Source organism: Dendrobates tinctorius, unplaced genomic scaffold (assembly GCF_039654945.1).
Source record: "Dendrobates tinctorius isolate UK_male_01 unplaced genomic scaffold, ASM3965494v1 ptg000081l, whole genome shotgun sequence".
Classification (NCBI taxonomy): Eukaryota; Metazoa; Chordata; class Amphibia; order Anura; family Dendrobatidae; genus Dendrobates; species Dendrobates tinctorius.
The window spans coordinates 16,549,864-16,577,039 of record NW_027361749.1 but is presented as its reverse complement, the minus strand read 5'-3'; the positions used below and the strand labels follow the sequence as shown (position 1 = coordinate 16,577,039).

General features: G+C 39.5%; 1 protein-coding gene across 2 annotated transcripts in view; it reads right to left on the bottom strand.

The window, feature by feature from the left end:
- SNTG1 (syntrophin gamma 1) overlaps nt 1–27,176 on the bottom strand; it is a 957,068-nt gene that overhangs the window by 524,664 nt on the left and 405,228 nt on the right. The gene's annotated exons all lie outside the window — the stretch shown is intronic.

Sequence of the window (27,176 nt, the reverse complement as noted above, 5' to 3'; positions counted from 1 at the left end):
AGTATGTATGTAGCATGCATGTAGTATGTATGTGGTATGTATGTAGCATGTACTATGTATGTAGCATGCATGTAGTATGTATGTGGTATGTATGTAGCATGTACTATGTATGTAGCATGCATGTAGTATGTATGTGGTATGTATGTAGCATGTACTATGTATGTAGCATGCATGTAGTATATATGTGTTATGTATGTAGCATGTAGCATGCATGTAATATGTATGTAGTATGTATGTAGTATATATGTGGTATGTATGTAGCATGTAGTATGTATGTAGCATGCAGTATGTATGTAGCATGCATGTAGTATAAATGTAGTATGTATGTAGCATGCATGTAGTATGTATGTAGTATATATGTAGTATGTATGTTGCATGTAGTATTTATGTAGTATGAATGTAGCATGTATGTAGTATGTAGTATGAATGTAGCATGTATGTAGTATGCATGTTGTATGTATATAGCATGTAATTTTTTTTTTTTTTTTTTACATTCAACACATTAGCCGGATGATGGGACTACTACTGTCCCATCATTGGCTAATGTGTCAATCACTGTCATGGTAGCAGGCATCGCCCGATGGGACTTGTAGTCCCATCGGACGATGCCTGCACAGACCCCCGAAGCCTGCACAGCCCCCCGGCAGGCCGGCACAGCCCCCCGGCAGGCCGGCACAGCCCCCCGGAGCCTGCACAGCCCCCCGGCAGGCCGGCACAGCCCCCCGGAGCCTGCACAGCCCCCCGGCAGGCCGGCACAGCCCCCCCGGCAGGCCGGCACAGACCACCGGAGCCTGCACAGCCCCCCGGCAGGCCGGCACAGCCCCCCGGCAGGCCGGCACAGACCACCGGAGCCTGCACAGACCCCCTGGCAGGCCGGCACAGCCCCCCGAAAGGCCCGTACAGACCCCAGAGAGGCTGTACAAGGGCAGGAAAGGGTTTTTCTTATTCCGATACCGGAAGTCCCATAGACTTGAATGGGACTTCCGGTATCGGAATCGGCGATACCGATACTTTTTTTAAAGATCGGCCGATACCATCCGATACGATACTTTGAAGTATCGGACGGTATCGCTCAACTCTACCCATGACTAATTAACCTTAGAACTGTTATCATGTGATTTTTTTTTTTTTTTAATTTTGATATTTATGAAAAATGAAAATTAGTTGTGGAGGCATTCCTTTGTTCATTTTGCATCATAAATTGACAGTTACTCTTTAAAGTGAACAAGTCATTAGGTTTTCCTTATAAAAATCATTGCCACTAGCTTTTTAATAGATTTTTAAGATGCCTATTATTTTCCCTAGTCAGCATAGTATACCTTAAAAATAGGCTTGAAGTTGTTCAGGGCTGCCTCCCAATGTTTATCTAGTGGTCCAATGGGTGAATGGGTGTCCCAAGACAGTAGTTAGCGCTCTCTTGCTACTTTGTAATACTACTCCTCCAATCATTAATTATAAGGATAATGTCTTCTGCCTATTCAATAAGCCAGTAATGCCTCACACTTGCACATGCACAGGCTTTCTGCTCTCTGCTGGCTGTCTGTATCAATCATAGAAGATAGAGTGGAGTTACAAGATAAAGAAAAGACATCAAGTTTTTTTAAGTATGATGCTGCCTGGTAAATATCATGGACTTGTTAGAAATGCATTAAAAAGTTGGAAAATGTAATGGCAATGGCAATTATCAAGAAAACCTTATCACAAGTTTCCTTTAACCCTTTTTGACATGACTATTTTACATTTGTCTGTTTTTGTTTATTTCCTCTTTTTCTTTTTTCTTTTTCTGTCTAAATAGCCATATGAGGGTTTTTTTTTTTTGGATGACTGGTACTTTTTAATGCCACCAATCATTGCATCATGTGATTTACTGGAAAGTGAGAAAAAAAATTCCAAGTGCAACAAAACTGCGAAAAAAGTACAATTTCACATTTGTTTTTTTGGGTTGCATATTTAAAATATTCGTGATACGGTAAAAATGTTCTGGCAATATTATTCCTCAGGTCTATAGAACCAAAACTTATCATTTTTAATGGTGAAAAAATGTATCATAATTGTAAAAAAAATGCATGTGGCGCCATTTTCCAAGACCCATAATGTTTTAAATTTTTGTGTCTTGAAGCTATTTGAAGGGTTATTTTTTGCACTCTGTCATTTTAGTGATGCCATTTTAGGGTAGATATGGTATTTTGATTGCCTCTCTGAGCCCTCTCTGCAAAGCAATCTGGGGCTCACAGATTAAGCTGTCACCTGCTGTATTAGAGGTTGTGAGTTTGAATCCCGGGACATGAGAGCCAAGATAAAGCGGTCAGATTGAAGCACTGTAGAGGCAGCAGGGAAATGCAGTAGGAATTCAGGTCCACAGCGTCTCCAGCCGTATACCTTCTAAGAGGATCAAAAAATAAAATAACGGTCACAGGAGTGCTGGAATAACACCAGGACAAGGAGACTGGTGTTTAGCCACAACGCATTTCGACGGTACCCCGGGACATATCTCATTTCAAATTAATGTGCTATATGTGTGTACAAAGAATATACAGGTTCATGAGCAGGAACTATAGAATTACAGGATCATCCTTAGAAACACATGCAGCGAGCCAGCACGAACAGGAGATATTGCAGACTTCTGCACCACATACTTGATCCAGAGTTTGGAGATATGCAGAAAAATAATCAATCATGTCCTTATTGCTATGCACATAGCTATGAGATGCCTTTCCTTCTATACACTGGCAGCTACTCTACTCAAAGAGCCTGTTGTACAGTCTACCCCGACTGTTGGCAAGCGTTCTCTCCTGATACAGCAATTCTAGAATGTACAGAGCAGTAGACCTTGCTGAGCAGATGTGATTGTATTTGGTGAGGAAAGAATCCATTTTTATTTCCACATACTCTCATCAGTTTGCCGTAGTAGGATCTATAAGGATTGAGGGGAGAGAACACTGAGTACAAGTCTTGCCAATCTTCATAATGAAATTTCTTAACCACCTTCTTGAGAAAAGCCTACATTTGAGATTGCACGGAATTATACTTTATAAACCTTTCATCAGAAAATATTGTTATTAGTCTCAAGTGTAAACTTAAGTCAGTGTAAAAATCAGCTATTAGCACAATCTATATATCTTCAAAGTTTTAATGAAGAGTGGGAAGAATAATGAAAACAGTTGCTTATGCAATAGACTTTTCAAGTCAAGTAACAGCAGAACTCATTAGAGTAATTGCTGCGCACATTAAACAGTATTATTGTCACATCGAAAGAAACAGTATATCACAAGGAAGGAACAGATGATAAAATGTAAACATATACCATTTATTGATATTTTCACAAATTTCACAAATAAGCTATTACATTTTATTATAATTTTTAGCAAACATACATCTTAACTAATAGGAACAAACAGAAATGCCAAGACCCATCAAAACATCTTGCTTCTGAGCGCAGAGAGCTTAATGCCTTGTGAAAATAATTGTACTTTAGGGAAATAAATTGATTAAGTGAAAGCTAAGCTTCATCTTACCAAAGTAAAAAACTTAATGAAAGAACAAATGAGGATATCACCCTTTAAAATATCTGTGGGAATTCACTACCTCTTTTTATTGCAGTGAGGTAGTACAGGCCACTTAAAAGCAAATCACAGAATCCTACACAGTGAGAATTGCAAACATAATTTTTATGACTGTGATGGCTACAAGTTATAAATCGTATATAAAAAAAGGTGATAAAAGCGCTACTGAGTATGACAGACAGGTAAGGAAGGAAGATTGGCATTCACACAGTCGATACATCAAGGTGCTGGTGGAATGGAATGTAGGACTCCTGGTACATATAGAAACTACTTCACTACACACTCTTGTTTCAAAGATGTAAGGAATTTATTCCATGTGTAAATATGAATATTCAGCAGACATATGAAAAGACATCAAAGGTGTAAGGAGATATATGATATAGATATAATATTTTGACCCCTCCTGTCCAGGGTAGAGAAGAGATGCACCCGCACCTAACTCTAGTGTGTCGACCCAAAAGGGGTCGAAATGTTATATCTATGTCACATATCTCCCTGCACCTTTGATGTCTTTTCATATGTCTGCTTTTTATTTATACATGGAATAAATTTGTTGCATCTTTGGAAGAAGAGTGTGAGAGTGAATTAGTTTGTCTATGAGTACAACAGACAGGCAGGTAATACCTTCAGAATTCATTAAAAGAATAAAGGTCTTCCTCATATATCACTCCCCAATCCTTAATCCCTTTTCTTATCATGTGGTCATCTATCATGCTATAAATGAAATACAAATAAAACTAAGACCCTTCTAGTTAAAAAAAAAATCTCAATTCCAACTGATCTACCTCAGTCTCAACTTCAAATATAATTTCCCACACTCTACAAAGAAATACGCTGCTTTTTGAGGAGTTGGATGTCTTTTCCCCTCTCCCTGTTTGGACTCATTTCAGCAATAAAATTTACCATTTTCCCAAAATTGCTTTACCAATTTGAGACCCTACCCATACCTGTGCCTCTGAGAGATTTTCATATAGGCAGGAAAATGCCGTAGAGTCCCAAAGTCAACCCTGTTGGCTGACAAAACTACAGGAGGCCTATTGGCTCCCTACTTTGTTCACTTTTAGTGGGCATTGCAGCTATGCAGAATGCCAAATTGGTCTTCTAAACCAGCCTATACAAAGTGGATGGAAACTGAAAAATTGTGTCTAGCCCTTACTCATCCTAACTCTCTGATTTGGAAGGCAGCCTATAATCCTTCTTCAGATGACGTTCTATGTCTATTTGTCCTTACCAGAAATATTTGGAAGGTTTTCTCCAATAAATTCAACTTGACATCCACAAACTCCTCTATTCCTTCCTTCCTATTCCATCTGAATTTCCCTGAAAGCCAGAAGCCCTTATTAACAAGGATATGGGCTCAATTTACCATGTTTAATTTAGCAGATATAATCAATTATAAAACTAGGACTTTATACTCTTATAAAGATTATACACTCTGCCTCATCCCTATCTCTCAGCCTGCAGGTCTCCATCCCAAAAACCTTTAAAAGAATATGTAGAAACGGGTCATTAACAAGAGGTTTAATATGAGGCATCTATAATATTCCAGAAAAATCTGGACACAAACTCTTTAAGTAGACATTCTTAAATGCTAAAATGGGAGGAATATTTGAGTAAAACATTAACTGAAAATGAATGTAGAAATAATTGGACAGAGCAGCTAAAATGGAATCAAACATCACATATACAGAGAACAAATATAAAATTATCCATTTCTGGTACCAAATGCCTTAATTCTTCTTTAAATTGAACCCATCTCTCTCCCCTATGCTGGCAATGTGCCTCTAAAAGAGGCTCTATTTTTCATTTTTTTGTGTAATTGTCCACTAATCAAACCACTATGGATGATTGTCCAATCTCTCATTAAACAAGTCTTAAGGTACTGTCACACTAAGCGATATCGCTAGCAATATTGCTATAACTTGTGACGTTATAGCGATATTGCTAGCGATATCGCTGTGTCTGATACTTACCAGTGACCCGCTCCCCCGCTGGTTATCGCTGATCGCGCGAGAACGTCCTGGACTGTTTCTCGTCATCAGCTTCTTGCTGCGCATCCTGTGGAGAGACGAGCGACGATCGTGGAGCCGGGCGGGAGGACGTCAGGATCGCCTAGTGTGACAGGTAAGTAGCAACCCCCGTCCCCAGCGATGTCGCTGGTGAGATCTGCCTGTGTGGCAGCTCACTAGCGACCACTTAGCGATGTACCAGCGATCCTGACCGCGTCATATCGCTGGTCGGGATCGCTGGTACATCGCTAAGTGTGACAGTACCTTTAGGTTTAGATGTTGCATCAGATCTCCAATCTCTCATTAAACAAAAATACCCAAAAAGCAAAGAATAAGGCGCATCACAATAGGAATAAATGCAATAAATTTTATTAAGCTCATATAGCACATACAAAGAGAAGAAACAAACAGGTGTGACCACCACCCTGTAGGTATACACAAATGCACATATGGATGGGCAACATGAAAGAGACACAAATAGGGCACAGATGCTCGATATAGCCCATCAATATCAATGTAATATAAGCGCAAGTTTGCAAACAGCGGCTGTAAATCTCAAAAGAGAGAAGAAATAGGCAAAAAAAGTATTAAAACCTATAAATAATATGTGCAAAGTTGCAGCTATAGCCTCTCCCAAATCGAGACAAAACAGCCACTATTATGATGGACTACAAAGAATATAAGGTAAAGTGCCATGTGCAGTAAGATATATAGTGCATAATCATCTTCATACCAATATAGCAGCAAAAGGTATGATACATATTATGTAGCAGCCATCCAAAACATGTGTATGTGCACAAAATAGCTATGGAGGAATAGATGCACACATGTATAAAAAGTTGGTGTCTAATAAGATTGCACATATAAATATGATTGCATCAATGCCCATGTATAAGGTGAAATCACCCATGACCGCGTGTTAGCCGCTAATATGGAGGCCCATAGTCAAAAAATATAAATGGCAAACTGCCATGTGCATACATGGGGTGGAAAGATACCCGACGCGCGTTTGGCGTCAGCTTCCTCGGGGGGCAGTGTGAAAGCGGAGAGAGTATGGCCATTAAATAGTTCTCCTGCCACTCGGAATAGGCTGCGGTGTGGCGGCACTTCCGGTACTCGCGCCTAATACCGGAAGTCACGGAGTGCGCGTCCCACGTCACAGGGGCCGGCCAAGCAGCGATGCGTCAGCTGAAAGGCAGGACCCGTGACGCTGACTGGGCGCGCATCCATGACAACCAGGAAGAAGCCAAGCATCCGGAAGCGCTCCCCGCAGAGATCAACCCGAGTGTCCATATGAAGTAATCAAATACACTTGCCTACATCTTAGGGAAAGGATGCAAAAATATATAACTGTTATCATGGTACATAATGCTGACAAAATAAAATAGGAATATGATAATATAAACATGCAATATTAAAATTACTGACAGAAGTCTGTAAACTGACATTATGGGGTGAGGCGCCAGTACAAATAAGTAAATGAGACTAAGTGAAAAGTATATCATTGATAGCACCAAACAACATAGTATAACTTAATTGTTAAAACGAAAAACACTAAAAGCAGAGACATGTTATAGGACTTGCATTACCAATATAATCAAGTCCCAGCACGTCCCTGCTTTTAGTGATTATTTTTTAACGATGAATTTTTACCCCATTATCCCTAAATAATTTCATATACTATGTTGTATGGTGCTATCGATAATATACTTTTCACTTGGCCTCATTTACTTATTTGCAATAGACCCTGATCCCTTCATGTCGGTGTAAAGCCTTATTTTAGTGCTCTCATTTTAATATTAGATGTTATATTACCATATTTCTATTTTATATTGCTCACCACCATGTATCAGTATTATGTACTCTGTTCTTTTATTTTTATGCTATTTGTTTATGTGCATTGATACTTGGATCCATGTCATAGACTAGCTCTTTTCCCTCCTTTTTTGTCCACTTAAACCGTGTCTGTTGTACTGCTAATATACATGTACTTGGATACAACACTCTGTGAAGAGACAGCTTCTTTAGCAATGACCTTGTGTGGCTTACCCTCCTTGTGGAGTGTGTCAATAACTTCCTTCTGGACATCTGTCAAGTCAGCAGTCTTCCCCATGATTGTGGATCCTACTGAAACAGACTAAGGAACCTTTTTAAATACTTAGGAAGCCTTTGCAGGTGTTTTTTGTTAATTATTTTAATTTACTGAGATAGTGACTTTTGGGTTTTCATTAGCTGTAAGCCATAATCATTAACATTAACAGAAATAAACACTTGAAATAGATCACTCTGTTTGTAATGACTATATAATATATGAGATTAACTTTTTGTATTGAAGAACTGTAATAAATTAACTTTCTGTTGATATTCTAATTTAGTGACACGCACTTGTACATGTCTGCCCTGAGGAAGACATCTGTCAAATGTTTAAATGCATAGCCCTTTTTCTTTCAATAAATTCTTATGTAGATATTACCTTCATGTCTGCTGCACACAGCGGCACTTTAATCAACCCCTTTTTATTTTAATTTTTAGACTGTTTATGTCATACATTATAGTCCCTGGACCATTACAAGGGCAAAATGCTGCTGATTCCTTTCATCTCTGGCTTTGAAACAGGGTTGTGCCTGGTATTCACACATACATTCAAGGTGAATGCCCTACCATATGCTCTTTCTGTTAGCCCTCGCACTTCTTTCCCCACACATGACAGCTGATTTAATAAGCTGTCATGTGCCTTTAAAAGCCAACCATAGATCGGAGCTCCACTTGCGTCTGTTAACCAGTTTTAAACTCCCTCTGTCAATCTCTGATAGCAGGATTTAAAAGGCACCATCCAGAAGCATATCGCAGATCCCACCCATCAATGAAGCTGGGGGTCTGGCTTCATAGGAGATTGTGATTTTCACAAACGTAGCAACGTTGATGCATTGCTTTGTACAGCACAGGTGATTGATTGCTGTATCAAGTCTCCTAAGGGGGACTATTAACTAATGTAAAAAGTGAAAAAATAAGTTATTAAAAATATGAAAAATATAAAACAATTATAGCAAAATACACATATTTGGTATGTATGCACTCAGAAATGTCCGATCTATCAAAAGTAAGTTAAAATTGGTAAGCGGTGTAACGATAAACAAAATCTAAGCTCCAAAATTAAGTTTTTTGGCCACCCCAACATTGCAATAACAGGCGATCAAAACGTTGTATCCACTCCAAAAAAGTATCAATAAAACATCAGCTCAGGGTGCAAAAAAATAAGCCATTACTCAGACCCACACCTTGAAAAATGAAAATGTCATGGATCTTGGAAAATGGTGACAAACGCAAAAACTTTTTTTATACAAATTTTGGATTTTTTTTCACCACTTAAATAAAAAATAAACTATACATGTTTGATATCTGCGTACTCATAATGAGCAGTGGAATTATATTGCTAGGTCATTTTTACAATATAGAGAAAATGATAAATAAACCCCAAAAGACAAATTACATTTTTTTTGCAAATTCACTTGGAGTTTTTTTCCTGTTTTACATTACAATATATGGTAAAATCAAGGGTGTAAAGCAAAAGTACAACTCATCCCCCCAAAAATAAGCCATCAAACAGCTATATTGACTGAAAAATATAAAAGGTATGGCTTTTGGAAGAAGGGGAGGAAGAAATGGAAAAAAAAAATGGAAAATGGCCATGGTGTTAAAGGGTTAAGGATTTCTGCATTATGGAGAGCCCTGCTTTTTATTATCATTATAGGTTCTGGCTACATGTGGTCAGTGCTACAGAAATAGCCAAGAGATGTACAGCCTATTTAGCTGTTTTGGGATTCTAGACCTTCTGTGGCCAGTGCATAAAACTGAACCTATCAAGACTATACAAAAAAAAGTCCTAGAAATGAGTTCATATCCTATGCAATTAAAAATCTTTATTATTCTTCTTTATTATCTGGTCTACAGTGTTTGAGTTACACGTACCTTTATTTTTTTTTTACAAAGTCTCAAGGCTAGTCTACAGAATGTGTGTAATGTCTGCTACTGAAACTCATACCATTTTTGTCACATGTAGGTAAATTAACTAAACTGCATTGCCAAATATAGTAAGTAATTATAACCCCAGAGATAAGCCATAAACTTCCTGATTTATGCTTTCTCCAATTTATTCTGAATGCAACAGTTATGCTCACATTTCTGCCCCCCCACCACAATACAGATGCTTCTACCCTGTGACAGTCAATGCCTATCCATTATAGAATACAAAATAGACTCATCACTTTGGCCCACAATTTTCTCCATCATCCTCCGTGTTCACCACCTTACTTGTGCTCCCTGTACTGCTAATAATCTAACACTAACGTCATCCATAATCCAATCATCCCACTCCTGCCTTCAACACTTTTCTTGTACTGCACCAACTCTCTGGAATGAACTACCCCAGGCATGTTAAAATCCCAGTGTCCACAGTTTTAATTAAGTGTGCCCTAAAAAACACATCTGTTTAGTCAGTCCTTTCCCCTTACATCAAAATCTATCTTGTCTATTTTTCTCCATCTTTTAACAGTTTCCTACACATTCCATTAACTCAATAGCATTTCAGAAATGAATACACACAGATATAAGCTGGTGGTAGGCTCATGCTGCATTACTTGTACTACCCTATCAACAACAAAAGATGTCTGGACCATATAAAACAAGCACTTTTTACCTTTTGTTTCAACCCCAATTTTTCATAGAATTTGAGCTGGGTCCTCACACCTTTAGATTGAATTTTTTTATAATGTACAATGTCTGATGATGTTTCTACAGTCATAATTGTACAGTGCTATGGAAAATGCTATGTAAAAACAGAATATTATTGATACCACTTGTTGTAAGTTTGTTTGCCACCTTGCACCTTGGTATGCATTAATGCCACACAAATTATACATAGAGGCTGATTCTTTGAGACTGGCGCACACCTCTTAATGACCTTGACGCATCATCTCAATGTCATTCATTTCAAGGAATGATGCTAGGATGCTAGAAATTATACTTCAGTCATGGACTAGACTATATTAGCATGCCTGGCATAAAAAAACATCACTTTTGCAGTATTTGACAGGTATGCATAGCCACATCCCACCCCACAATGGCTCCTCCTCTGTTCAGCCCAGCCTATTTTGGCAGAGCTGGTTTAAACTTACTCGAAAACATGACACAAACATTTATAAAGACATTTAAAAGAATTGTACACCGGATTTCCGGGGTAAAAGCTTTGATGTATCACCCACATAATCTTTTCTCTAAGACTCATACAGATTCTGATTGAACATATTCAGGCATGAGCAATCTGATATTGTTTTATGGAGGTGTTTTGTTGGAATTATTTATTTTAGGAAGGAATACCTTTATAACTCAAACGCATATGGAAAGACCATACAGAGATGTAAAAGGTTCCTTCACCTCTAATGTAATGAAAAGGAACAAAAAACTTACATTTCTACAAATATTCTGAAACTTAACAACAATTTTGTTTGTCAGGTAACCTTAAGTGTATTTTCTACAAACCCACGACCCAAACCACGTTACAATCTACTTCCATTTACAAATGTAACAATTCAATTATTCTAAGACCATTGAAAATTGGATAGATTTGATCCATTAAATTTTATTGCTCCTACCTTAGAAACATCACTAAAGCTAAATTGCAGTTGAAAAAGAAAGACTTTATATAATTAAGTGTATCATTCTCAGCATGTATGGCAGAAAATACCTTGGGAAGTACATAATACAATGTACATAATGAACAATATCAACTGAGAGGCAATTTCATTTTTGAAGAGTTGTTTCAAATGGTTAGTAAAGCATTTGGCCAAAAGAATATAATATATGCATTGACTGATTCATGAACAGCTCTCCGTGGATCAATTATTAGCAGGATTTCTGTGTCAAATAGTACCATACTTCTATAGAACAATGCCATTGTGTGGGTCTTGTGAAAAAGAAACATGACGCAAACAACTAGAAACAAAGCTTTCACCTAAGTAAAAAAAAAAACCTGCATCATCCTTGATGATAGGCATTACCATGATGCTGCCCAATAAAAAATTATACTGTGGTACCGTGTTAGTGTGAAAAATTGATGTAAATAGTTTTATGCTTAAAAATTACAAAAAAATTGTAAACCAGCCTGAAGAAGGAGCCCATGTACCTTCGGTACTCTGCAAACTTGTCAATATAATCTTTCTGGTTAGCCAAAAAGTTAGAAGAAAAATAAGAAAATACAAAAAATACTTAAGTGACAAAGCCAGAAAAAGTTTCTTGAAGCTGGAAATCACATTTTGTGTTTAGGACAGGAGCTTTATCAGATCTATCATGTATCTACTATCTATGTCCAAGTTCTTGGTCACATAAACAAATGAAGACTAAGTCATAAAGCTAACTTTTGACTTCTATCATAAACTGTTATGGACATGCTCTGTGGCACATGTAGTAAGAAAGGGGGAGAACAATTTGAACTCATAATTAATTACACAGGAGTTACATAAAATTGCAAAAAAATGCTTCTTTTTTCCAAGAACAGCATCACACCTATCTGTAGGTTGTAGCTGGCATTACAGATTGGCATATTTTACTAAAATGGTGTGGAGCTGCTGTACCAGGCACATCCTATGGAAAGATGTGTTACTATTGTTGGAAATAGTACTTATGTTTTTCACATCTTATTCAATTACTTTTTAATGAATTCTATTTGCTAAGACTACATACTTATGATTAAAGCAACCAGTCAGCAGGATTTTTCTAAGTGAACTACAGACACTGTCAGACACTGTTATACTGATTAAAATGATACTATGAAATCCATATTGTGGTTGTTTAATCTTTATTTGCAGTTTTCAGTAAATGAGATTCTCATGCTCCGGGGCGGGGCTTCACGTGGCACTCTGTTCACATATTTATCCTTATGAGCTAATGACAGGTCAGTGATCGTTAAGTGACCTGTTGTTAGGGTTGGCAGATTGCGCTAAATTAAAATAAATCATAAAGTGCAATCGCAACCAGGTGTCCACTGTGCAGAGATGTTAAACTGCTGCTAGAAAGTAATGACGGAACATACAGTGAGCAATGGCTTATATACACAGAATTAACGCCACTCAGTGTGAATGGGGAGCTGAGTTCCAAGCTCTGTTACTCCACAGAACGGAATTACAAATGGTAAGCAAGTACTAAACCCTGTTATAGGTCACAGGGATAAAAGCTAATAGGATGTTAGGTGTGGAACCCTATCGCTCTCCCAGGGAAGTCAAAGCTGAAGGTTGGACTTCCTCTGTAACTCAGCTGTGCTAACTGCACACACAATGGGAACAGATGCTAAGCCAAGTGGGGGTTTCCCACCCTACACTACCTGCCTAGACATACAGTCACTGAAATAAGAGTGGCACACACATGAGTAACCAGAGTGGTAGCATATCCCCTCAAAATTACAAACACAAAATGATACTAGCATGCTGCAGGCCAATCCGGAGCTGCCACATCACCAGAGCAGGAGGAGCAGGACCACCAATTAGAAGATGCCACATCATGGACGTGCTCAGTAAGGTGATTTCTGGACTTAGACTCTAGAACGTCAAGCTGCATATCGCTGGTTACCATAGATTTAGCTGGAGAACCAGCAGTAACCAAATGAACACCTTGAGCCTGAGCAAGACGCTGAGACTGATGTCTATGCTGAGCAGCTCCTGCAGTGGCTGAGCCTGAATGGGAGACCGCAGAGGCAGATAAGGCTTGGGATCTATCCCGTGTAGCGATGCCTTCTGATGAATCTATCTCTAGAATCCTGCCTCCTGTTATACTTACTGCATATAATAGTGTTGGCTACAAAAAAAAATGTTTTACTTCAGCAAAACGGCACCTCTGGCTGAATCTCATTAACTCAAAACTGCAAATACAGATTAAACAACAACCACAAGCCTGGAAAAAATCCTAGCTTCCTGCCTTTATTATAATAGTACCTCCCTCCCATCAGCATCACACTGACCTGTTCGGCTGTAATCCTGTACATGCGCCATGTATACACGTGGTTACACGAACCCTGTCCACCCTTCTGAGGGCAATGTCTGCATTGATCTTCAAACACCAACAACTTTCTGATACTGCACAGTGTCTCACTGCTGTCGGTGTGGGTCCCACTGTACTTTTGATAACCAGCCAGGCAAAACTGACAGCTGCGATCTGCAAACCTCAGCTGTCAGCGTTAGTTAGGCTGGATGTCTAGAATAGAGAGGTCCCCATGCTGTTTTTTTTAATTATTTAAGTACATAATTTTAAAAAAATTGTGTGCGGTCCCCCCCTATTTTTGGCAACCAGCCTTGCTAAAGCAGACAGCTAGGAGCTGCTATTCTCAGGCTGGAAAAGGGCCATGGATATTGACCCTAGCTTAAAAATAGCAGCCGCAGCTGCTCAGAACAGGCACATCTAACAGATCAATTCTGCTGCTTGCCCCAGCTCTTCCCACTTGCCCTGTAACGGTGGCAAGTGGGGAAATATTTGTGGGGTTGATGTCACCTTTATATTGTCTTGTGACATCAAGCCCATGGGTTTGAAATGGAGAGGTGTCTATAGGACACCTATTAATCACTAATCCTATAGTTATATTGTAAGTAAAAACAGAGAAAGTATAGTCTTTTATTTGAAATAAAACAAAACACACTTTTCCATTTTTAATTAAAAAACAACAAACACAGTTATACTCACCTAACACCCTTTCCATTGAAGCCCTCGTCTCATGTAATAAAACAAAAAAAAACAACAATATGCCTCACCTGTATGATGTTTTGTCCAATGCCGTAATCTATATAATGGATATAATACTTTTCAACCTGGACGATGCCAACATGCAACCATTCCAGACTGAGAACTACTGGTGAATTAGCTACTACGAGCACAGAATCAGCGACCAGCGGTGATATTATCGAAGTTTCCACCAGGCTAAACTGCAGTGACCTCAGCACGGTGAGAAAAAATCAACTGAGTTCACCAAAACATAGAAAAATTATATAAATGAGATGTCAGTGTTATTGTACTGACCCATAGAATAAGGAAGAAGAAAAGCACTACTGTAAATATGCACACCACACCAAAATAACAAAAAATCTTTATTGACACACAATGACAGAAAGTGGCTTAAAACATGATTAAAAACATATGGCCAACCACACAAGGTTCATTACCAGACACATTGGATAAATACGAAACAGTATCAAATGTAAATGTAATATGACACATAGGTGTGGGTTCCTCATAAGAGCAATGAACCAGAAAAAAAGCCTCTGATATAAGAAAAATAACTCCACACTTGCTGATGTCAAACTATTGGGATACCCATATATAAGAGGGCTAAAAATGGTTATAACCTCAATGTGGTAAGAATAATGGCAAAGAAATCAGATCCAATAATACACATAATAAGGCACCTTGGACTAAAATAAGTCCCCAGAATGTCCTGCTCAGGTTAAAAGGACCAGATGAAATAGCTGTCAGAACAACCACATGTGCCCAAAAGAAGCCACATAGTTACCCAGATGCAGACATGGAAATGAATAAATTAATTCAATCTGGCAAGACAAAGAGTGGGAGCCGAGGAAAGTGGCTCCACACGTATCGCCGCCACATGGACGGCTTCGTCAGGGGAAGTGATGCCAATGTGGCCAGGAAGAGTATAAATAACCAATTAATCCCCATCAAGACTGCTCACAGGTGTGTGCCCCAAAATGTGACACCACGGGCGGAAGCAGCATAGGAGGCAGAGCAAGCAGACGTCTCTGCAGAAGAGAGAACACAGTGCATGTGTGGCGTGGAACGCAATGTGCACACGCTGGGACGCATAGCATAATGATTGAATAAATAAGGCGCATGCGTGGCTCCCGGGAGACTAGATGCTGAAGTAAGCACAGTAACTTATGAAACATGCAGACAAGCAAGTAGATAGATGAAAAGAACTGTAAATCACCATAAACCACATGTGGATTCGTCTCAATATAAAAAGACATGAAGACAAATGTGATTTAATAATCAGATTAAATCCACAAGATTACATGGAAAAATAATTATTTGTATATGTGACAAATTAGCAAGGCAGCCCACCATGGTGGTAAAAATGTAGTTATTAATTTTTCACTGCCCAATGGTATAAAGTTCTGTGACACACTCGTGGTGTCAAAATGATCACTGCGTCTCTATATGAATACATTGAGAGGTTTAGTTTAAAAAATGGGGTCATTTATGGGGGGTTCTGCTGATCTAGAACCTCATGAGCTCTCCCAGTGGGTCATGGCACCTGAAAACAATAACAGTAAAATCTGGCATTTCCTTGCCTTTTTTCAACTTTGTACTGTGCTTGAAAAATATTTCCTGATTGTAGGGTATTGGCACACTCAGGAAAAAATGGCACTCAGTTTGATGTAAAAAATATTTCCTATGAGCCCTTAGAAAAATTAAAAATTTAGTGCTTAATCAACATTTCAGAGTTAAAAGTGTAATTGCTTCTTTTTTCATTGCTCAGTGGTATAAAATTCAGTGTAGTTTGCAAATGAGTTCACATATAGGGGGTTTCTGTTATTCTGGCACCTCAGGGGCTCTACCAATGTGACATGGCACCCTCAAGCCATTTCAGCAAAATCTGAACTCCAATATGGCGCCTCTTCCCTTCTGAGGCTTTGCACTGTGCCTCAAAAGTAGTATTCCCCCAAATATGGGGTATCGGCAAACTCAGGAGAAATTGCACGACAAATTGCATAGTGCAATTTCTCCTGTTATTCTTATGAAAATGCAAAACTTGGGGCCAAAATAACACTTTTGTGAGGAAAATTTTATTTTTCTTATTTTCACTGCTCAATGTTATAAACTTCTGTGACACACCAGAAAGTTGAAGGTGCTCCCCACGCATCTAAATGCATTCCTTTAGACATCTAGTTTCCAAAAGGGGTTCACTTGTGGGGGGTTCACACTTTTTAGGCTCATCAGTGGCTCTCAAAATGGGACATGACATCTGTTAATGATTCCAGGAAATTTAACATTCAAAATGTCAAATGAAGCTCATTCTCTACTGAGCTCTGCCATGCGCCCAAACAGTAGTTTTCTCCCTCATATGGGGCATCAACATACCCAGTAGAAATCACGCAACAAATTTTGGGGTCCATTTTTTCCTATTATCTTTGTCAAAATAACAACAATTGGATCTGAAGTAATTTTTTTGTGATAAAAGCTAAATGTTCATTTTTTTCCCACATTCCAAAAATTCCTGTGAAGCACCTGAATGCTTCTTGATTGTGGTTTTGAATGTGGTTTTGAGCACCTTGAGGGGTACAGTTTTTAGAATGATGTTACTTTTTGGTATCTTTTATCATATAAACCCCTCAAAGGGACTTCAAATGTGATGTGGTCCCTAAAAAAATGGTTTTGTAAACTTTGTTGTAAAAACGAGAAATCGCTGGTCAAATTTTAACTGTTATAACTTCCTAACAAAAAAATTGTGTTCCAAAATCATGCTGATATACAGTAAACATGAGGGAAATGACACCTATTAACTATTTTCTGTGACATATCTCTGCAATTTGAGGGGGGTATGAAAATTCAAATTTGAAAAATTGCGAAATTTTCAAAATTTTTAAAAAATGTCAATTTTTTCCATTTTATTTTCACAAATAAACGCAAGTCATACTGAAGAAATTTTACCACGTTCATTAAGTACAATATGTCATGAAAAAACAGACTCACAATCATCGGAATCTGTTGAAGCATTACAGAGTTATTACCTCATAAAGTTACAGTGGTCAGAATTGTAAAAATTAACGTGCAAACCACATTTCGGGAGTTAAAGGAAATCTGTCAACAGTAGAGATGAGAGATGAGCAAAAACGTTCAGAAAACGTTTGCCAATCTCAAATTCGGCACGAACGTAGCACATTCGGATTTGTGTTCGCTTTCATGAGCATTTTTACTCGAAGTCGGCAAATGTCGGTCACAATTGGGAAATCATTGCGTTGGCACTAATGCTTTTGCATTACTGTGGCCATAATATTGCTGCTGTATGAAGAGCGAGTGGATGGGGACGTGTTTAATGAAGGGAGAGGTTGTGGAGAGGTTAAAGGAGTGTCTGAAGAGATTACAGGAGCAGCGCAAGATTTTTTTCCCCTTAACTTTATGTGTGTTGATTCCAGCAAGCTATCAGGGCACAGAAACCATCCACAACGTCATGACACAAGGTCTACTGTAATTGGTTGCTGAATTCACATGTCCCTGGCCAAATAAAAAGCGGACATCTTATTTTCCTGGCGCCATTTGCTCAGTGTCACAGTGCAGACAGGTTGCTCCTGCACTAGATCTGTTACTGCTGAAAGGAAACTTGTCCTGTGTGAATTAGATCTTCCAGCATCAAAGTAGATTGTGCAAATACTGTGTGGCAGCCTCTGGAAGCTACTTTAAATCGTTTGTGCAAATAATGGGTTTCAGTGACAAATCAGAAGGCCTGATTTCCACTTAAAAATTGTTAGGACTAATATAGTGTTGCAGCCATGAGGCCCATTTAGCTACTCTAAATCATTTGTCTTAAAACTGTGTTTTAGTGACAAATCAGAAAACCAGATTTCCACTTAAAAAGTCGTTAGGCATAAAAGAGTTATTCAGGTACACTATCTAAGGAAATACATTTTGATTTAGTGACACGTGACTGACAGCTGTGGGCCTAAAGTTGTAAAACAGCAGGGTACAAGAGGGAAAGGCTCATTTCAACATGAGTGGGAAAAAGCCAGGTCCTGGTGCAAGGGGGAATAAGCTTGATGTTCGATGTGATTGGTTAGGTGTTAATGTGAATGAAAGCTCAACTGAAAAAATGCCGTCTCGTCCTATGCAAAGACCACTGACAATATCTGTTCCTGACCAGCCTACTTGATTCCCTTTCTTTGGCAGCTGCACAGCAGTATACCTTGTAGATGTGGCTAAGAAAGAGCATTTTCTCCAGTAGATGGCAAGCGCTGCATCAAGTGGTCTCTCATCCTCTTCCTTCACCATAACATCACATGCTATACAATCTTCAGAGGTGGCTTCCCAATCACCCTTGTTTCCCCCGTGAGTCAAAAATTTCTAAACGGCCAACTTACTGTGATAAACCTCAGATGGCCCATTCTGAAGAGCTGTTCACACATTGTATTTCATTGGCATCAGAGGTCTGCTCCGAAGAATCACAGAATCCATCTGCCCCGATACCCAAAATTTTTCATGTTGGATCCTGGGCTGGATGAAGTAGGGTCCAAGAAGAATCCAGATCCTCATCACCAGGCATTAACCACCAAGGGTGGAGGTGATCCTGATGAAACTCAGATACCAGAGGTGCACGTGGACTGTACTGTGCAGTCAAGGCAAGAAGAAGGAGGATGACAATCAGGATGAGGAGTGTAAGAACAGATAGGATGACGATTAGGATGTAGATCCCACTTGCTGTGCACCCAAAGGTATGCAGCTAAGTAGCTCAGCATAGGAGGTGGAGGAGGATGAGGAGGCTACATTGTGACTTCCCACACAGACACAAAGTAATGCAACCATAACAAGCAATGCATCCTTAGTCCCAAGTCTGGCTGTGGCCATCACTGGTCACAAGAGTACAGTTCACAGGGACAGCAAGGGTTGCCTAGCTTGGGCATTTTTTGAGACCACAAAGGATGACCCAGTTGTCAAATTTGCAAAAAAAACTAAGTCGAGGCAAAAAATTGCAATAATTTGACAACTAAATGCATGAATCAGCACATGTGCTATCGACATACCTAAGTTTTGGAATCTCACTGCGCTAAAATGTGGACCAGTGGGCCTCACCAACCACTGACCATCCTATCAACCCCATTTGCTGCTTCTTCCTCCTCCATCACCATTCCAAGTCTTCATACACAGTTCTCCAGCCACAGAAACTACAATTGTTCACCCACCACATTCTAGATGAGTGAAAGCTGGTCAGTTGTTATGGAATTAGACATGACTGCTGCTGTTGTGTCACCTAGCACAACACATCTTTCTCAACCCACCATAACATCTCCACCTGCACCTCACTCACAATCCAGCAGTTTGTCCTGTTCTCTGCTCTTGGACCTCTTTCAGCACAACAGCCAGCTCTAGGTCTTGCAGTTGTGGTAAATTAAAAGAATGTTTCTTCCTACACATGGAAAAGCTAAGAGCTTGAACTCCACCATCTCCAGTCTGTTGGCCACGGAAATGCAGACTTTCTGCTTGGTGAGTACAGATTCCAAAAGTTGATGGCAGTAGCAGTTCGGCAGTACCAGTTGCCCAGTCACCATTATTTCTGCAAGAAAGCTGTGCCCATGCTACACCAGCATGTCACCGATAACATCATCTATTCCCTGAAAAAAAATCTTTGTCTGCTAGGGTGCATTTCACCACTATCATCTGGATGAGCAAACATATGGGCTTTACATTTCTCTGACTGGGCGCTGGGTGACTATTGGCTTTCGGGGTAGAAGATCAAGGGGCTGCTCTACAAGTTTTTGAATCCCCAAGGTTGAAGGACAAACCTCTGTACCTAACAATTCCTCCACTGCTTCTGCCTCCTCCACCTAATTTAGGGCCTCTACCTGTGCTCTCAACCTCTCCCTTTCTCTATTTTCAAGCATGTTTTCAGCTCAGGGTTCAATTACCACCTATTTGCATGATTCATACATGCATGCTTCTGCCTCATATGCTCTTGGGCTATAGACCCATCAATGAGTGAGTTATTTATATATGTTTTTTCCAAAGAAAATTTTTTTTATGCTTTCATATGTTTCCCTCCACTTTTTTGGTCTCCTACATATATTCCAGATGTCCACCTTGACTGTGGCTTTAATATACCATGGATACCCTCTCATTCCACCAGTCTCCCAGAAGCTGCGCTTGCATTCTTCCTCACTTCTCTGCCCTTATGTTACATCTTCCTCCATGGTGCCACATCGGCTTTCGGTTGTGGGACTCCGGTGCACACTAGTACTCACTGACCACCAATTCTTTAGGTATTTAAACTTGAATTAACAGCATTACATCACTTCCCCTGACAAAGTCGTCCCTTGACACAGCGATATGCGTGGGGCTTGTCTGATCCCCCCTTCTTGGATGGGTCACAGGTTGCCTCTACTTGCTATTGGTGCTTGTATGGCTTATTTGTGGAGGCCCATCCCATGAGCTGGTTTATCACTCATACTGTAGCCTTTACTTGGTCATTATGGATAGATGTTGGGGTCATGGTTTTTAGTGGCAAATTTTAGGTCCACAGGTATAATTTGCTGGTCCTGGGGTTGTCCTATCGACTCCCCTTTCTTTTGAGCCCATCATATACAGGATATGTGTACAGCAATATCTGTGCTAGGCTGTGCATATGGTATTTGGACTCTTGCATTTACTTGATTGTGCTTCTGGGTTCACTTTATGATGGTATTGTTGTTTAGGGGATATGTTTACCCCTGACTTATGGACTGCATACACATTTTTTGTGATAATACATTATAAGGGGGGATTCATATGTTTTTACTTCTGTTTTAACTTTTTCATGTGTGTTAAAGCTTTTTTATTTTACTATTACAGTGGTATGTGCATATCATACAGTGATCTTTTCTTTCCCTTTTGCAGTTCTTGATTAATCAGACACATTTTCCAACAGTGCAGATAGAATCTCCCCCACCTCCGTACTGTGTAGCAATGGCCCACCGCAATCAGGCAGTGTTTAAATTAATATGCCTTGGAGATTGCAGTCACACAGCTCAAATGTTGTGGACAGGTATCTAGGCCAAGTTAGAGCAATAGCTGTATGCACTATACCTAGAGCCAGGGAAGGCTGTGTTTGACAATGGTGCAAACCTGGTGGCGGCCCTACACCGTGGCAACCTCACACATGTTCCTTGCATGGTTTACGTCCTCAACTTGGTGGAAAGCAATTTCTCCACCTCTATCTCTCAAAACGTGTCTTCAGCGTTGCTGGTGGTGTCTTGATGGATAAGCGCATTCAGCTGTCCCCTCAAAGTTTAGACCGCCTTACTTTCATTAAAATGAACAAATCATGGATCGTTGCTGAATTTGCACCTCAGTCACAGATTGAGCTGACTAGGCAATGGTGACGTTATTAGTCTCATGTATTGATCTTGTGTTATTGCAGTCTGTGCCATCTTTGTGGTGTCTTCTTTGCCTGTTGTTGCTACTGCTGCTGATGTTACAAACATTTTTTTAAAATGTGGAGACTCGAAGTTGGGTCTCTATTTGGTGGGTTGCCTGTAGTAGAAGGTGTGTCAGAGGCCTATTATACTGTTTCTACTCATTTTGATGCCACTTTAGTGCTGTGTGACTTTTTTTATAAAATGTATAGACTCCAAGTTGGGTCTCCATCTGGTGGGTTGCCCATGTACATAGAACTCCCAGACAGACAAGCCTGCACTTACCTTAAGTCAACTGCCTGATTTTTTTCAATATTGCTGTATGATGTTGATGATGTTTGTGTCATCTGAGTGTGGCTGGAAAAAAAAGGTTTGAGATTTTGCATGACGTGTGAGGTTTCCAAGCTAAGAAGGCTTACACCACTCCCTTAACCACCAGGTTTCTCATTGAAACTTCAAGTCCAAGCTGTAAATGCTGAGCCAGACCCTCATACCTCATGCATGGCCCGTGACTGACTCCTTCTGTGCCATTATAACAGGAATGACAGTGAGTCAATTGATCTTTCAACTACTTGTTTTAGTATTCTTACTTTTTTTTATCAATAGTAGTCTATGAAACTGATGTTTGTGCCATCTGAGTGTGGCTGGAATAAAAAAATTGGAAATGTTGCATGAGGTGTGAAGTCTCCCAGCTAAGAAGGCTAGCACTGCTCCCTTAACTACCAGGTCCTCATTGAAACTTCAATTCCAAGATTTAAATGCTAGGCCAGACCCTGATACCCCATAAATAGGCCAAGACTGACTGCTTCTGTGCCATTATACCAGGTTTTACTGTGGGTCAATTTACAAGTCACCTGTGTTAACATTCTTACATGTTTCTACCAAGAGTAGTCTATGAAACTGATTTTTGTGCGATCTAAATGTGGCTGAAGTAAAAAAAAATTTGTAGGTGTTGCATGAGGTGTGAAGTCTCCCAGCTGACAAGGCTTACACTGCTCCCTTTACCACCAGGTCTTCATTGAAACTTCAATTCCAAGCTGTACATGCTAGGCTAGACTCATACCTCATGCATGGCCCATGGCTGACTGCTGCTGTGACATTTGCAAATTTCTGCTGTTGGTCAATTGATGCCACTTTTTAAGGTGTCTGCCTCTAATTTTGGCTGTTTGGGAAGTTTTTTGTCACCCTTTAAGGCATTGTCTATGAGTTTGGTTTTGCTTCCATTGAATTCAATGGCATAAGAGTATATTTGGCTATTTGGCGAAAAGCGGTCCATTCTGCGAATCCAAACCGAACCTTGAAATGTTCGCTCATCTCTAGTCAGCAGAAATCATTTTGTGTAAAAGTGAGTTACCAGTGTAAGACAAGTAAATAGCAGAACAGGAGAAATGAACTTTGTCTTCTTTCAAACACATATTTTGCTTCTCTCTGAGCTCTGCTGTACACATGTTGAAGTTGATGTATCTTGACCTCTAAATTAGAAAATCAAGTACAAAGTAAAAATGAACAAACTTAGTCAATACCATGAATCCTATCTTTTCAATCTATACATGGATTCATATTTGATTGCAATCTTATATGGTTGCTTTTTCCTTCAACAGTAATGGTATGTAAGCCATACAACAATATCTTAAATTTTACACTTTATCCAGCCAATTTTGCGTTCAAAAAGTCAAATGGTGCTCCCTTCATTATGAGCCCTGCCATGCATCCAAACAGTGGCTTTTCCCCTCATATGGGGTATAGGCGTACTCAGAAAAAATTACACAACAAATTTTCAGGTCCATATTCTCCTAATACCCTTGTGAAAATAAAGAAAATGATTCCAAAGTAAATTTTTGTGAAAAAAGTAAAATGTTCATTTTTTTCTTAAACGTTGCTTTAGTTCTCGTGAAGCATCTGAAGGGTTAATAAACTTCTTGAATCTGCTTTTACGCACCTTGATGAGTGCAGTTTTTAGAATGGTGTCACTTTTGGGTATTTTCTGTTATGTTGACCCCCCAAACTGACTTCAAATGTAAGATGGTCCCTAAAAAAAATGGTTTTCTAATTTTTGTTGGAAAAATAAACTTTAAACCCTTATAACGTCCTAACAAAAAAATGTTTACAGAATTGTGCTAGTGTAAAGTAGACATGTGGGAAATGTTATTTATTAACTATTTTGTGTGACACCACTCTCTGATTTAAGTGTACAAAAAATAAAAGTTTGAAAATTGCAAATTTTTAAAAGTTTGAGTCAAATTTCTCTTTTTTTATAAATAAACGCAATTTATATCGAAGAAATTTTACCACTGACATGAAGTACAATATGTCATGAAAAAACAGTCTTAGGCCTCTTTCACACATTCGTGTCTCTGGTACATGTAGTGACAATTTTCACACATACCGAAGACACGTACTCATGTAGACCCATTCAAATGAATGGGTCTGTGCACATGTCAGTGTGTTTCCATGGACCATGTGTCTGTGGGCAAAACATGCTGACATGTCTATTTTTTGCTGTCAGCATGGACTGCAAAAACGTCCCACACACATGCACATGGAGAACACACATTGATGTCCTCCGTGTGACATGCATCGGCACCAAGGAAGAAGCGCTACAGTAAGTGCCTTTCCCCGGTGGCAGGTGCTGAAGCCAGCTGTCATCATTCTCCCCTGCTCTGCCAGCGAGCAGAGGAGAATGATGACAGCCAGCTTCAGCACCTGCTGCCAGGGAACAGCGCTTACTGTAGGGCTTCTTCCCCGCAGCTGTCCGTGTGGTACTGATGCGGCACACAGGTGGCACACAGTTGCTACATGTAGTACACACACGGACACACAGACAAACGAGCATGGATATCTCTGGTACCAGTTTTTCCAGTACCTGAAATAAACTGACATGTGAAAGAGGCCTTAGAATCAGTGGGATACGTTGAAGCATTCCAGAGCTATAACCTTAAAGTGACAGTGGTCAGAATTGTAAAAATAGGCTCTGTCATTAAGGACAAAATTGGCTCTGTCACTAAGGGGTTAAGTATTTATTTCTGCAAAAGAAAATTTGCACTACTAAATTTCGGATGTGTGCCATATATTAATAATTATTTATTTTGCCTGTCTATAAGACAGCAAGAATATTTTAGGCATTATCGCTCATTCCAAATGGTAGTTCACAGGGAATTAGCCAGCAGCGAGTTGCTGCTTTATGCACAGCAGCAACTTAGCTGAAATTGCAGTTCTTGTGATGTGCATGGAAGCTTGGTGTGCACTGTTCCATACTTATTGAATCATCCCATAAAAGGGATAACTTTGGAACAGTTTTTACATCTTAAACATGCTGTTTTTACCACTAGTTATCAACCCAGTTTTCATGTTAAAGTTTTCAAATGACTCAGTGGTCAGCATTGTTTCTTTTCACGGATAGGGTCCAAGGTTTAAGTTCCACCAAAGACAATATATGCAAACTATTTTTTTTTTCTTCAGGGACTCTGGTTTCAGCCCACATTATAAAGACATACTGATGTGGAATTTAGAGTGTGAGCCCCAAAGGAGACATTGATGATAAAATGTGTAAAATGCTGTGGAATAAGATGTCATTGTGTAAGTAATATAAATAAAAGGGGTTCAAAACATTACTATGTGATCTTAGAGTGTTGCCTATGTATTTTACGAGAAATTGCAGTATTGAGATTTGCTGCAAATTGAATTTTTGGGAAAAAATTGTCGAACCTAGTGCATTTGAAATTCAATTTTCAAAATTCCATTTCTACAGTACAAATTTGATAGCACTTTACATTTTTCTTACTCTTTGAATGCTCTGTGTTTTTTCAATAGATCTTGTACACTGTATTGTGAGGGACATGTTTCTCTCTCCAAACACAAGCTCTCTCTCTTTGTGAATATTTGTTTTTCAATCTGTTGATGGGCTGCTTATTTGTTTTCCTGTTCTTTCTTTGGTCCAAACTCCAGGGACTCAACAACAATTTGCACAAACCTAATGTCAAATTATTTGCTCTTTCCTGTCCCTTGTGAAATCTAAACATGTCACCTTTGCATTGAACAGAGACAAAACCTGACTGACCTGTTATTGAATGGCTATCATAGATTACCAGGAAAGCCTTATATACTTCAGTTATTTATAAACAGTTTACTATGCAAATGGAAAATGTTAACCACATTTAAGTTAACTGTGCAAACACAAAACTGAATATAAGATAATAAAATGCAAGGCAGAGTGGCAACATTCTAATTAGATTCCTACTGACATTTCACGAAACACCTTCTTGGGAAATGCCTTTAGGCCTCTTCATAGCAATTTAAGCACTAATAAAAAATAGTTTTATTTTAGCAACATTTTTATCAAATACATGTTTTGTTGTGTATGTAGAAAAATACAGCAAAACAAGAATAAAAAATAGGAAGCACAATATATTACTTATGGGTAGGCATGGGCTGACCCATGAATGTTCTGGTCTGTCGGGTTTGGCCGAACTTTAGGAAAAAGGTTGGTTCAGGTACCAGAACAGTTCCCTAACCCAATGCAAGTAAATAGGGAATCAAAGAGCCTGTGTTTCCCATGCAGTCGTCTGTATGACAGCATGGAAAATAGTGACGACATAGTGGAATTCCAATCTGCATATGTTGCAGAGACTGTTGCAGCAGTGACGAGCCCTGGTGTAGTATGTCCTTTTGCTTAGCCTGGGCCAACACACTACAAACGTGGTGCAAATCACACTTGCATCCTTCTGCACAATTTCAAAAAGGCTTCTAAGATGGTTAGTGCTGATGATGCTGTCATCAGCATCACTATTCCCATCATCTACATGCCGGAGCACACTTTAAATAGTCTGCGTGAGGAAGTGATGGTCCCAGAAGAAGAGGTGGAAGCAGAAGAGGATGATGAAGGGATAACAATATCTCTTAGTTCTGGACTGTCGTCACAGAGGCGGGTTCCATGGGAGGGAGGATTACAGCGATCAACAGGGCTTATAGTACCAGGCAAACTGTTAGTGAAGGTGCAGGAATCAAGGAAAAAATGGAGGAGGAAGAGAAGGAAAAGGTGATAAATGCACAGAAATCAGGAGATGAAGAGGATAATGATCCCCACTCTGTTGTCCGTGGTTGACGAGAGGGGAAAGAGGAAGAAACCTTGAGTTTTACCCAACCACCAACACACCATGGACTTGGACCTCATGGAAGCGCCTGGCACATGAGCGGTTCTTGCTGCACTATATTCAACATGATGCCCATATTGTTTGGGTTAGAAATAGTGCTTACTACTGGGTTGCCACTCTGTTAGATCTGTGGAACAAGAGAAAATTTAGCCAAACGCTTCCCCTCTGCATAAGGATGTGCACATGCTGGAGTATCGAAACATGCTTGTAAACAATCTTAAGAGTGGTTTTCCCCAAGACACCAGTGAGGCACACTGTGCGCATCCCAGCTCTAGGCCTCCAACCCCAGGAACGTCAAGGCAT